Genomic DNA, 12788 nt, shown 5'->3' with positions numbered 1-12788 from the left:
GTGTATCTGTGTGCCTGTCCCACCTTTGGTGTGCTTCTGTTTCCTACATGCTGAACCTTTGACTCTTCTTCAAAAAAGAGCCATTGGGGTACTAGACCCCAGGCAGAGAACCAGAAGGCTCTGGAAGTTTAAGATGCCCTTGGTAGGTCCTTAGCAATGATGGATAGATGTGGGAATATGCAAGCCTTCTCCCTTACCTTGGGTCAGGACACACTGTGGCAAAGCCTGTACTCCAGACACCCTTGTAGGTTCAGGCTGAAGCCATTCTCCACTGGCAGGGCCTGAAATCACACTATTGATTGTCTTCCTGCTTCCCCTGCAAGATTACTAGTTTCTCCTAGGAGCATGTCTTTAAAAATCACTTGTACAGTATAATCTTTATCTCAGAATCTACTTCTGGGAAAACAAACCTAAGACAGGTCTTTTCTAAAACAAAGTTGCACAGCCTTTTTCTGTTAGCTAGCTCTGTTCCTATTTGTCATTCTACACTTTGATGAGGATGCTACAATCATGGGAAATCCAGAGGACAAATCCACACTGCAAAATACCTGAATGATCTTGGCAGTTCTGGTGTTGAGTGTGACATTGAAACCTATGTGGTTTTCATTGATAAAAGAACAACTTCTGAGCATTGCTGAAATGAAGCCACCCCACCATGCAAAATCCCTGTCTTCTGGATTTGCTTCTAGTCTTCCACTGCCAGTGTTCTACCGGGACAGCAAGTCTAGTGAAAAGCTATCTGCGTTCTGTCTCCTAGGAATGGTACTGCTTTAACTATTGCACCTCCACCCCTGCATGTTAAGCGCTCAACTGAGAAGCCAGGGTTTAGATGGTAAGCAGCAACAGAGGTAGGTCTTCATGGTAGGACAAACCCATCAGAAAGGCTCTTGGCTCAGGGCAGTGCCCTGGCATTTTATTTTCTCCTTTTAAAACTCTTTTATTTTTTCCTTTTTCTTCCTGCAGTTTTCTGGAGCTAACTTATTTTTTGACCTCTCTCTTTTCTTTACCAGTAGTTTCAGATCACATTTTCTTTCCTGCTTTCCATTGTGATTTTAAACAAAGCCTATAATATATTCCTAGGGACCCAGAAGCAAAACTAAGCTGTGTTCAAGATTTTAAAATACATTGTACATGTGTACGTGTGGATGTGTGCACATCTTTTTGGCATGGGGTGGGGATTGTGTTTAGGAGGAGAGATTTACTACGAATACTAAAAGCAGGGGATGGCATGAAGCGCATTCTGCTTTACTTAGGTGCCCCTTCCCCATCCTTATTTTTTACTTATTTATTTTCATTCAGTTAAACTCATTTAAAAAGATGGAACTTTGTTCACAAAGGTTAGAATAAGAGTCTTTTACATTTCAGAAGTTGTTTTGGATGTTTTGGCCCAGAGCGGGGTCTAGTCCAAGGGTGAAGACAGCAAGACAAAAGATTTGCCTGGGAAGTGAGGTAGGGGAAGGGAAGCCAGAATCTTTACTAATCTTTACTAAGATCACCACTGAGGGAGCCAGGGGAGGTGGGAAGGATGGAGAAAAGGCAGACCCTTGGTCACCCCATCCCAACGCTACTGCATTGGTCCCTCCTTTAGAGGGAGATAATCATTGCAAAATGAGAAGTGCAATTGGGTCAAGAGAGCTCAAGCGAGACTAGTTGGAAGTAACCAGAAAAAAGGGAAACATACTACCTGAGCTGGAGGCAAAGGCATGATGTGACCTGGAGCTACCGTCCTCTGGTGGCTTTAGATGTGTGCATGACACTCTGAGGTCAGGCAGGGATCTGCCTCGCTTGGTGTCATTTCACAGCCGGCCAGCAGCTTGCGGCGCAGCCCTATTTCAGCCCTTGTTGTTCCTCAGCCAGTATGGGGGACTAGAGCACATTCAGAAAAGGGCCTACTTAAGAGATGCACCTTTTCATTTGATTTAGATCAATGAATGGCTTTATGTTCTGGAATGCTTTTCCCTTGTGGAAGTTTTGTACTTTGACTGACAGATTCCAACTGCTTTGTACTTAGAAGAAGATGGAATAGGTTTTATTCTTGAAAGGTACCTGTTGCTGGGATTTGAAATCTTAAAATAGAAGCTGCCATTCCTTTCACATCTAAAAGATCTGACTTGAGAACAGGAGTTTGAGCAAACTAAATCTTTACTGCAGATAAACTTTTTTTACGTTTTTTTCCCCAAAGTAGAAAATTACACATAATGCAATAATCGATTTTTGCCAAGAAGAAAAAAATAAGAAAGAGGGAAGTCTTTCTGAGAAAATATAAATCCTATTATAGAGGACACAGTGAAAAGAGGGAAATATAAGACACATTGATATATGGCCATCTACAGCAATCATCAACTTGCTTCTCTCGATATTTATTTTTAATTTTAAAAGTCACAGGACACTAAATTGTAATAGATAAATAAGTCATCAAATTGGAACACAGATGGAATAGTGGAGAATAGTATCATTTAAGGGAAGAGTGGAGGAACAGGATCGTCATAGAATTTTTAGAGAAGCTGCAAGAGTGTGGAAACTAAGCAGGAAAACTACATTAGTGCTTCATTTGCTTCAGATAAGTCAAGAAAATTGCGAATAATCGTAAGTGAAAATTATGAGAATTTCTTATGTGCCGGAAAATACACTAATTGAGTCCTTTGCAAATATAATCTCCCTTGACCTCCCACAATATACCTATATGTCACCTGTTATTATCTTAATAATAAATACTCAGGCTTAAAGAGGTGAATTAACTTGTGTCACATCTCACCTCTAGTCAGAGTTGGGAGGCTTGAGCGGCTGATAAAAATAAATAGTAATAATCAAAAGAGCTAAGAATTCAGATGTTTGATTGATCTATGATGGGAATTTTATATAAAAAAATGTAATGGCAGTGTAGTGGAACAAGGGAGACAGGAAAGCCATTGATATGAAAGGTTTTAGGCTAGGTATTGGAGAAGGAGGTACAACTAGTGAGAACTGGAGTTTTGAAGGAATACATGAAAAAGAAAAAAGCAACAATGGAATAGAGCTCAAAGAAGCTTGTAGACAGAGTGAATGATGTATTTAAGATTTGATAGACAGTTGAAGTTCCTGGTAAACCAAGGTTTAAGATGTAACCCTAAGATTAGATTAATACTTACTAAATTAATTTGTGTGTGTTTTCTCTATATGAGGACAATGTAGTCAACATTTATGAGTACCTAGTAAGCTCGTTTATGTTCATATTAGACTTCATATGGTTGGCTTTTAAAACTAAACATTGATTATCATAGTATTTAATCATGTAATCAACTCACTAAAGGTAAGTCTGGGTGAATAATGATTTTAGAAATCTATTATATTTCTTTCATTTCACTCTATTTTCTTAACCATTCAGTGATTCCTCCTTTGCCCCAAGAGGTATCTAGGAACAAAGAGACCCTTCATTTCCTTTTGGTTAGATAAAAGAGAACATTGTTTCACCAGTGACTCTGCCTCCTCCGTGAAGAAATTTACCATGTGGCAATTCAGTTTATTACAATGTAATTCAAAGAGGATGTGAACAGACTCAAGAAACATTTTTCATACTTATTTTTCTGAGTTGCCATGCCTAGCATGGGATATTAAGATGCTGGATACATATTTAAAAATTTAATTTACTTCTAAAAAGTATAGTGAGTTGAAATTCATTTGAATATTTTGTGTTTAGTTTTTCTCCTTGATCAGGTAGAGATACAGACAGCTTTACAGAGTTTCAAGGGGGCTCCAACAGACCCTTGCTGCCCCTCTCCATCCCCAAATGAAGAAAAAGAAATGGAAGGAGTAAAACTTGCCTCCACTTCATTAATTTTAATTCACTTAAATTCCTAGTAGTATTAGCCATTTTTCAGTGATTCTCCAGCACAGAAGTTCAATGGGTAAAAGCAATGTAATTCATTTTTTATGGTGCATTTTTGAAGGTTCATTGTAAACAAATTTCAGAAACTCTCTTTTGTTTTTTTTTAGTGAAATACTTGATGTCTAGAAATATACTGCTATATTATGTAAATTCTAAAGCATAATATACTGTAAACATCATGTACTTCCTATTCAGCTTAAGAAAGTGAACATTTTAACTTTTAAAATAATTTGTTCTTTTTCCCTGCCTTTCAATCACAGGTTACCAGTATCAAAAATGTTTTATTCACCAGTCCCATGTTTTACTGTATTGTTTCAGCCCCTAAGGACATGCCCTTAAATAAAGGATGATTTAGTTCTGCTTGGTTTTTGGCATCACAGAAATATCACTGTATATATGTATCTCCTTTGTTACTTATCTCTCCAATCAGAGCCATGTCTCTGAGATCCATGCCTGCTGACACATTTAGCTGTACTTCGGTTCTTAGCATGCTGTATGGCTAATGCAGTTATGAGTAGACCATAGGGCATAGCTAGGTCTATTCTACTGCAGATGGATGTCTGGATCCATGTTTCTGCTGTTGTAAAATCTGTTCCTATTAACTGTCTTGCCTATGCCTACTTGTGCAGAGATACCTGAGTTTCTCTAGTGTCTGTTGCTAGGAATGGGTCTTACAGTTCTGGGGTCTCATCTTCAGTATAAGTTCTTCAAAACTGGTACCTGTTTTTACTCCCACCTGAGTGTATAAGGATTCTTTTTGGTCTACATTTTTTTCAAATGGTTGGTTCTATTGCACGTTTTTTAAAATGTATGTCAATTTCTTGGGTTAAAAAATAGAATCCTAGAGTAATTTTGTGTTTTCAAAAATGTTCCAGAATACTGGCAGAGTTAATCAAGTTTTATATTTATTGGCTATTTATTTTTCTTTTTCTGTGAAATACCCATTTTCTGTTAGGTTATGATTGTTTCTTACTGAATGGTTAGAGTTCTTTATCTATTAAGGCTATTAATCCTTTGAAAGACTTGTGACTTGTCTTTTTGCTGTCTTTACAGTGATATTTGATGAACAAATATGCTTAGTTTCAAATTATTTGAACTTGTTTTGACTTAAGTAAAAAAAAGATTTTCCTACCTTAAGGCCATTACAATATGTCTTCTTAAAGGTAAAGGTTTGCCTTTCACAGTTAAGTCTATAATTTACAGGAGACTAGATTTTGTGTATAGTATGAGGTAGAAATCCAGTTTCATCTTTTTGCCATAAAGGTAAACAAATGTTCCAGCTCATTCGTTGATTTGTCCTTTCTGTCTCCGCCACATGACATGTGGTGGCATGTCTGCCTCAGCTACGCACCCTCTTGAGGGTATTTGCCCTTGCTTTGCCGTCTGACTGAATTGCTCTCCCCTCTGGTGGCTACATGTTTCTTTCCTCACCTCCTTCAGGCTTTTTCTCTCCACTTTTCAGTGAGACCACATCCATTTGCATTTAAAAACCGACGCTTCCCCAAATTTATGCAGTCCCTCTTCCCTGCTTTATTTTTCTCCATCACTCTTATGTCTATTTAAATTTGTTTATCTTGTCTTATTCATTTCATTGTGTATCCCCTCCCCGCCCCCACTATATGCACAATGCAGAGAAAGGACTTTTTTCTGTTTTGTTTACTGTGGGAACCCCAGCTCCTAGAAAATGCCTGGCACTTAATCAGCGCCCAGTAATACATATTGAGCGAGTGGATGAATGAGCACATTTTGAAAATGGATCTGTTAATGGGCTTTCAGACTGTTTCGTTGGTCTGTTTCTTTTTCTCTGGGTAAGGACCATTGTCTTAATCTACAACGTTACTATAAGTTTTGAAGTCTGATAGGACATGGTCTCTCCTTGTTCTCATTCTTTAAGAGTGGTTTGTTTATTCTTGACAATTTCCTCTCCCGTGTCAATTTTAGAATCACCCCATCATGTCCATGAAAAACCTCACAGCTATTTGATTCACTTTGCACTGACTCTGTAGTTTGATTTGCAAGGAACAGAGACATTTTTATTATATCATATCTTTCTATCCATAAATATGATATATCTCTCATTTCTTTGGTTCTTCTTTAATGTCTTTTTAATACATATATTTTTAATTATCTCTATAAGGTCCTGTACTGTTTGATAGATTCTTATTATTCTTGCAGACATAGTTAAGTTATTCATATATTCTTCAGTTAAATCAGTACATCCTTATCTTTAACTAAACCTTGACACTATACCTTCTAAAAATTCAGTCATAAAATATCATAGGTTTTTGGACAAAGGTAAAATTTCAAAAGAAGGTAGTCACTGTAATTCACCAGAAAATTTCCATTTAGCTAAGAGACGAGAATCTAAAAAGAAAAACCTAGTTGAAACTATTGAGAAGGTTTAAGGAGAAAAAACACTTTACTCTTAACTTGGAAATTTTCTCCCACTATGAAGCCTTATACGACCCATCCCCAACAAGATTCATTAAGTTCTCCCTTGTGTTTTTAATGCTGACCCTGTTTTACAGCAATTATCATAACGTTGTCTTGTGCTGTCATTATCTTTACATACATCTCTCTTCCTCACTGGATTGCACTTTCATTGAGACTAGGGACTTTATCTTGTCTTTGTGTCAGCAGTTACAGTGACTGCCATGTAGCACCTAGGCACTAGAAGCGTCTGGACATTAATACTGGACATCTAAAGGAGATAATAGACTCTACTCTCAGTAAAGTCTTCAAAAGTTGCATAGAAATTGGCCTGTGTGATAATCCCTCCCTTTTAGATCTTCTCTCCCCAGATACTGGTGTTCCTATTTCTCCCCCAACTCTCGTCTCTTCTGGCTCCTTTTTGGGATCTTTTTGCCCTCTGCCATCCCCAGAAACATCAGTGCACCCCCAGAAGTCTCTTCTAACCTTACTCAAAAGCCTATTCCGTATCATCCACTCCTACGTCTTCAATTATACCGAGAATTATTAAATTTGTTACTTTAACACTGCCCACACTTTTAAACGCCTGTGATGTATTTCTAATGTCCTATATATCTGCTACATATCTCATATAAAACCTGCTGTTAGCACATACAATTTTTAAAAATTTTTATTGATACTGGAGTATAGTTGGCTTACAATGTTTTGTTAGTTTCAGGTGTACAGCAAAGTGATTCAGTTTTATTATACATATATCTATTCTTTTTCAGATTCTTTTCCTATATAGGTAATTACGGAGTATTGATCCCTGTGCTATACAGTAGAACCTTGTTGATTATCTATTTCATATATGGTAATGTGCATGATGTTAATCCCAAACTGCTAATGTATCCCTTCCCCACACCTTTCCCCTTTGGTAACCATAAGTTTGTTTTCTAAGTCTGTGAGTATGTTTCTGTTTTGCAGATTTAGATTTCATTTGTGTCATTTTTTGTAGATTCCACTGTACAATTTAATACCTTCCCAGTAATGAATTCGTTGATTCCCCTACCCACATATACACACACCTTTCTGAAACTTGCTGTTTTTTTTCTGTATTCATGGAATGGTTAGTTTTGTCACTATCCTTTCAGTTACCTAGCTGAAATTAATCAGTCTTCTTTGGGCTTTGTTTCAAAAATATAATGCTGACTTAAAAACCTATCTCTTCAAACTCTCCCCAGTCACTCCCTCAATCTCCCAATTGCTACTGGCTGAATTATGACTGGCTATATTTTTCAGGTGGAATCCTGCAACAGCCCACTGATTTGTCTTCCTGACTCCAGATTGATTTTCTCCCTTCAAGTTCTTATCTAAGTTATTTTTCTAAGGATACAGATATAGTTACCTATCCTTTTGAACTGGATGTTTTCTTATAGCTTAACCTTGGTCAAAGGACAAAAGTCCAAACTCAGCAACACAGCACACGTGTCATGTACATGCCCCAATTTCCCTTGCCATTTTCATGTCTTCCACTCACACTGTTCTCCTTTCACACCTTAAATTTTAAATGTTTACTGACAACATCACATTTTTTATACATTTGCATGGGCTGTTTCTGTTATAATTATCATTTCCATCCAAATAATTCCTACTCATTGAGCCCAAATGGGGTCATTTATATGACGTCTTCTGGGATACCTCCCACTCTGAGTAAAGGTCTCCTCTCTGCTCCTCTGACACTTTGCTCAGATCTTTAACACTTGCTAATTTGAGCTAAAGTTTACATGTGTTTCTCTAACTGTATTCAAAGTTCCTTTCTGGAGATTGAAACTATTTGTTTTGCATTGTTGTATCTGCCCCAGGAGTTAGATTACATATCCTTCTTCAGACAAACATCTAGGGAAATCCAGAAAACATCTCTGGCCCCTTCCCAAGGGTGTCCTTCCCTGTCCTTGACAGTGATCCACCTTGCAAATTCTACCTTAAAACCTTATCACACTGATCAACCTTCCCAATTTATCTTTAATCCATTGCTTTTCATTTGTTGTCATGTTGACTAATCTCTCAACAATCAATACAGAATATTTTTAAATGATTTTGTGTCTCAGGCATCATCTTACCCACTCTGGAGAAACAGCATAGTAGTTATTATTTCTCCCACTTATTTGGCTGTAAATATCTGGAGGATGATAGTATCTGGAAACAACAATACCATTATGGGCCCTGAATATGTCTGGCTCTGTTTTAAGCGCTTCACAGATATTATCTCATTTAATCCTCCCAGCACTCTTTCCCAAGGTCAAAAGATTAGTAGATGACCATTCTGGAATGTGAATTTAACTCCATCCACCACAAGATTTGGATTCCAGGATACTTTATTGTTTTAGAACCAGTTTCATCTTCATTTTCCAATGCTGAGCTCTCCCCTTCATCACCTTTTTGAACCCTGTGTTGTCTATATTGTATTCCTTTTTGGATTTATGTGATAAAGAGCAAATGGTTACAGGAACTCTTGCCAAGCCGTGTGTCATGCAGTGCATGGTCTCTTCCTGTTCATTGTTTTGGAATTGTTTGAAATTCAGCTTAGGAGCCTGACACTTGATCTATGATGGGTGTTTCTTAAGGGTTGATATTTCCATCCTAAAGGCGCTCAGGCAGCCAGATTTTTTTTTTTTCTTTCCTTCTTTCTTTCTTTTTTCCCCAGGTAATTAGCAGAAGTTGTTTAGCATTAGTAATTTTCTTCATTGTGATTGCTTTTCTTATGTTTGCTTTTCCTTAGCCAAGAATTCTTTACCAAATGCAAATGGTTTTCAAGAAATATCTGGAGAACTGGTTTAGAAAGTTCACTTAAAATACAAATAAATTCAGCAACAGAGGAAGGATGAAAATGTAGTTTTTCACTGTCATGTATTATTTTCCTGATCGAAGGAATTACATATTCTAAGAAGTGGAGGAAAGCAACTTCCACTGAGTTCCTGGAAGATTTCAGAGGAAGTGACATGATCCTAAATCATATTCTTGATGTTAAAATATTGTTTAGAAGAGTGATTATTTTAAATGGAATAGCTTTTCTGATTAAATATGACCAACAGTGATCCTTTATCTGCAACTATAATTTATTGATATCAAATATCAGATGTTTTGGACTAATGTATATATTTTAAGAGCCAAGGTTCCTTTTATTCAGATTTTTTATTTAAAACACATTTAGATAAAACTTCTAGTTTTTATTTCAAAATGGGACAGAGAGCATACAAATATAATTCCTTTTCTCTCAAGATTTCTTTGAAATAAATCTAAAGAAATACAAAAATGAGAGATTGCTACAAAAGAACAGAGATGTTTCAGATCACCATGGATGGAGGTTTAAACATCTCTGGGAGCCAGATGGTGGAAGGGAAGAGCATAGAAAAAGAAAGGAGAGAAAAGTATGAAGTCAGAACCTTGGTGAAGGTCTGGAATTAGGGTCTGCAGATACCATGTTGAGTGAATAAAGCAGAAAGCATGAGACAAGGGGGTCTGAAAAAATGAGGATTGACTGAGAAGAGGAGAATGTGTTTTAAATTAAGATTAAAAACACATTTTTATAGAAAAGGAAAGGCAAAAACGAACAATAGAAAAGTATGCTTTATATATGTAGCAGTCGAAAATAAGACAGAATTTCAAGCAACTGACGGGTAATAAGAAAGTAGAAGCTACTTTGCTTGAAGCTAAAAGATTCTCTTTTGAATGAGCCAAGTTTTGTAGCATTGGAACCATAGAAAATGTAATCTAATCCTATCATGTTACCTGGTCAGTGGACAAAAATATTGATGAAGTCAAAACAATGATAGTGTTGTTTGTTAGCTTTCAACTTTTAGATTCTTCCTTGAACAAAGCCTAGAAGAATGGGTAGTAGTTAGAGTACTAACTATTTCAGGTAGAAAATGTTGAACATTTAAAAGTGTAAGGGTAGTTGAGAGAATTTGGAAATTGGAAATTGAGGAAGAAAAAATGTACGAAAACGAGTAACTTCAAGCAGGGAATCTGAGATCCTGACTCAAGGTAATGGAACCAGACATAACTATGGAAACATATTATGTACAGTTGTAAAATAATAAGAGAATATTCAACTTAGAAAAATTTGAAAATGTTTGTAGAAGATTGTGGAGAGAAAGACAAAGTGTGATAGTGTATATGTATTAAATTCTCCTCTTTATTAGTGTCTAGAGATATATTAGCATGTTACTTAGAGCCATGATGTCAACTGGCAGAAACTTATTAATAATAATAATAAACATTTCATTTCAGGCATTTACCTCTGGGCTGAAGCTCTTTTGTACTATTTGGTTTGTTACCATATGTGCATTATTTGATAAAAAGAAACAAAAATAGAAAAATTATAGCACAATATTTTGAGAGTCTCTCTGGAAGAAGACTTGAAGTGCCCAGGAATTACAAAATGTACTAGTTAGTATTCCAACTAACAAAATAACCTCTTAAATCAGTGGTTCTCAACCTGCTTGCTCCTGGGTATCAAGCTGAGATTTGCAACCCGCTTCAGGCTATGTGAAGAGAGGTTTAAGTGGTTACAGTTTATATTTTACTTTTTGCAGTTTATGCAGTTAAGCCACCAATCATCCAGCAACGTTGTATTTGTGGTTTTTCAAAAATTTATACAAATGTTTCTGTATGATAGACACCAGAAGTGTTTAAATTACAACCAAATGCAACTATGCCTTTATGGTCAAAAGAAGTCCTTAGGTACTGGATTACCTTCACTTTTGGTTCAGACAGATTTGATCTGAAGGATTTCTGGAAGGACATGATAGCCTCAGCTTCATTTTTCCTTGACCTTCACAGTTGAGAACATCTTTGCTGACCCCTTGTCTATCACTGTATCTGATTCAAGCTTTTAACTACAGTTCAACTTTACAGTGGTTCCTTTAGGTCCTTAAAAAGGTCAGGAAGTGAAAAACAAGCAGAGTCCAGAAAGATGTAGAGAGACGTGAGACAGTTTAACAACACTCTGGAGATTAAAAATAACCTGCAGTGTCATTTATTAACAAGCAAGTCAATGGTTAGAAGTACTTTAAAATATCCCTTGTTTATTTCAAGTTGTTCTGGCTTAGTTTTCTTCATCAGTTCTTTCTTTTTTTTTTTTTTTTTTAATGTGTATATGTTTCTGCCCATGGGTTGCCAATTCCCAAGAACCCCAAATTCAGACCCAGTTTTTAAGTTGATTTCAGAAGTTTGTTGAGCTCCTACACATGTTTGAGAGTCAGTGTGGTATGTAGGAAGAACACTGGTTTTGAATAAACCTGGGTTTAAATCTTGGAGCTGCAAATCATTTATCTTGGCTATTCTTCAGTTTTCATTTCTTTAAACAAGGATATTACCATATCTTTTATAGAATTCTTTAGCTAAAAGTTATTTATTGGTGGCAAAGAAGACATTGGTTTCCTGGAAACGTCTAGGGAAAACATTTTAATCACAGGAAGTTGAGTCTGTTACCAAGGTTTTGACCAATACTTCTTAGCCATCCCCCATGGAGTCTTTTAAACTGTGAACTAATTTGCCTTGGGTTGGGGCTCTCAATCTGTACCTTTAACAAGTTCCCAAATGATTCCTGGTGTACAGCTGAGGTTAAGAATGATTGCTTTAAACACATGGCATGCATTTTAAGAGAGATTTTATTATTTATTTTTAAACCTGCAGTTTATTTTGAATATTTCCATCAAGACCTCCAAACAACAGTTGGCCTTAGATGACAATGCAAATTTTCTATGAAATTGAACTGCATGGCTTCAACCAAGAATTATATCTTGGGCCACCTTTTTCTCCTTAAAATGATTGACAGCAGCTGGGGTGCCTGCTTTTGCCTAGCTAATGACTTTCTTTGACAATTAAACTTTTCCTGAGTATTTTCTGTGTTCAGGCACTTGTTTTTCAAAGATGAATAGAACTGACTATATCTTTTGCAGTTTCGGGAAGGGAGAGCTGTAAGCAGAATATCTGGGTGGTGGAGAGTATATGACATGACATTGGAATGTACAGGGTGTTGTGAAGACTGGGGGGAGGGGTATTTAGCCCCGCCTACCAAGAGACGCCAGGGATTACTCTTGGAAAAAGAACATTAGGAGGGATAGGCAGGAATTACACATGTAATAAGTAATAAAGATTGGATAAAGGAAAGAACCTTACAAAAGAGAAGGAGACAGTAAACCATACCAGGTTATACAAGAAGTTGCCAGCAAATCTGTAATACTGGAGGAAATACAAGGAGGCAAGGAGGAATGGAAATGAATCCAGACACGTGGGCCCGGGCTGGTTCGTGGAAGGCAGTGTTTGCCAACGTAAAATGCCCTTCAAGCCTTGCATTCCCAGTTGATGGCTAAGAAAAATAGGCATCTGGGACACCTATGGGAAGGTGGGGGAAATGTGTGTGTAAGTTAGCAAATGAATACTTCAGTGCAAGGAGAAGTCGAATAATTCAAGAAACTATCAAGTCTAGCCCAAACACAGAACGAAA

At 36.9% G+C, this 12788-nt stretch overlaps 1 protein-coding gene across 3 annotated transcripts in view; it reads left to right on the top strand.

Moving 5' to 3' along the window:
* ZNF385D (zinc finger protein 385D) overlaps positions 1-12788 on the top strand; it is a 934321-nt gene that overhangs the window by 775928 nt on the left and 145605 nt on the right. The gene's annotated exons all lie outside the window — the stretch shown is intronic.

The sequence above is a fragment of the Monodon monoceros genome, unplaced genomic scaffold (assembly GCF_005190385.1).
Source record: "Monodon monoceros isolate NGI ecotype Baffin Bay Population unplaced genomic scaffold, NGI_Narwhal_1 Super_Scaffold_11, whole genome shotgun sequence".
In the NCBI taxonomy this organism is placed as follows: Eukaryota; Metazoa; Chordata; class Mammalia; order Artiodactyla; family Monodontidae; genus Monodon; species Monodon monoceros.
The sequence above is the reverse complement of the archived record's forward strand: the minus strand, read 5'-3'. Positions and strand labels throughout refer to the sequence as shown.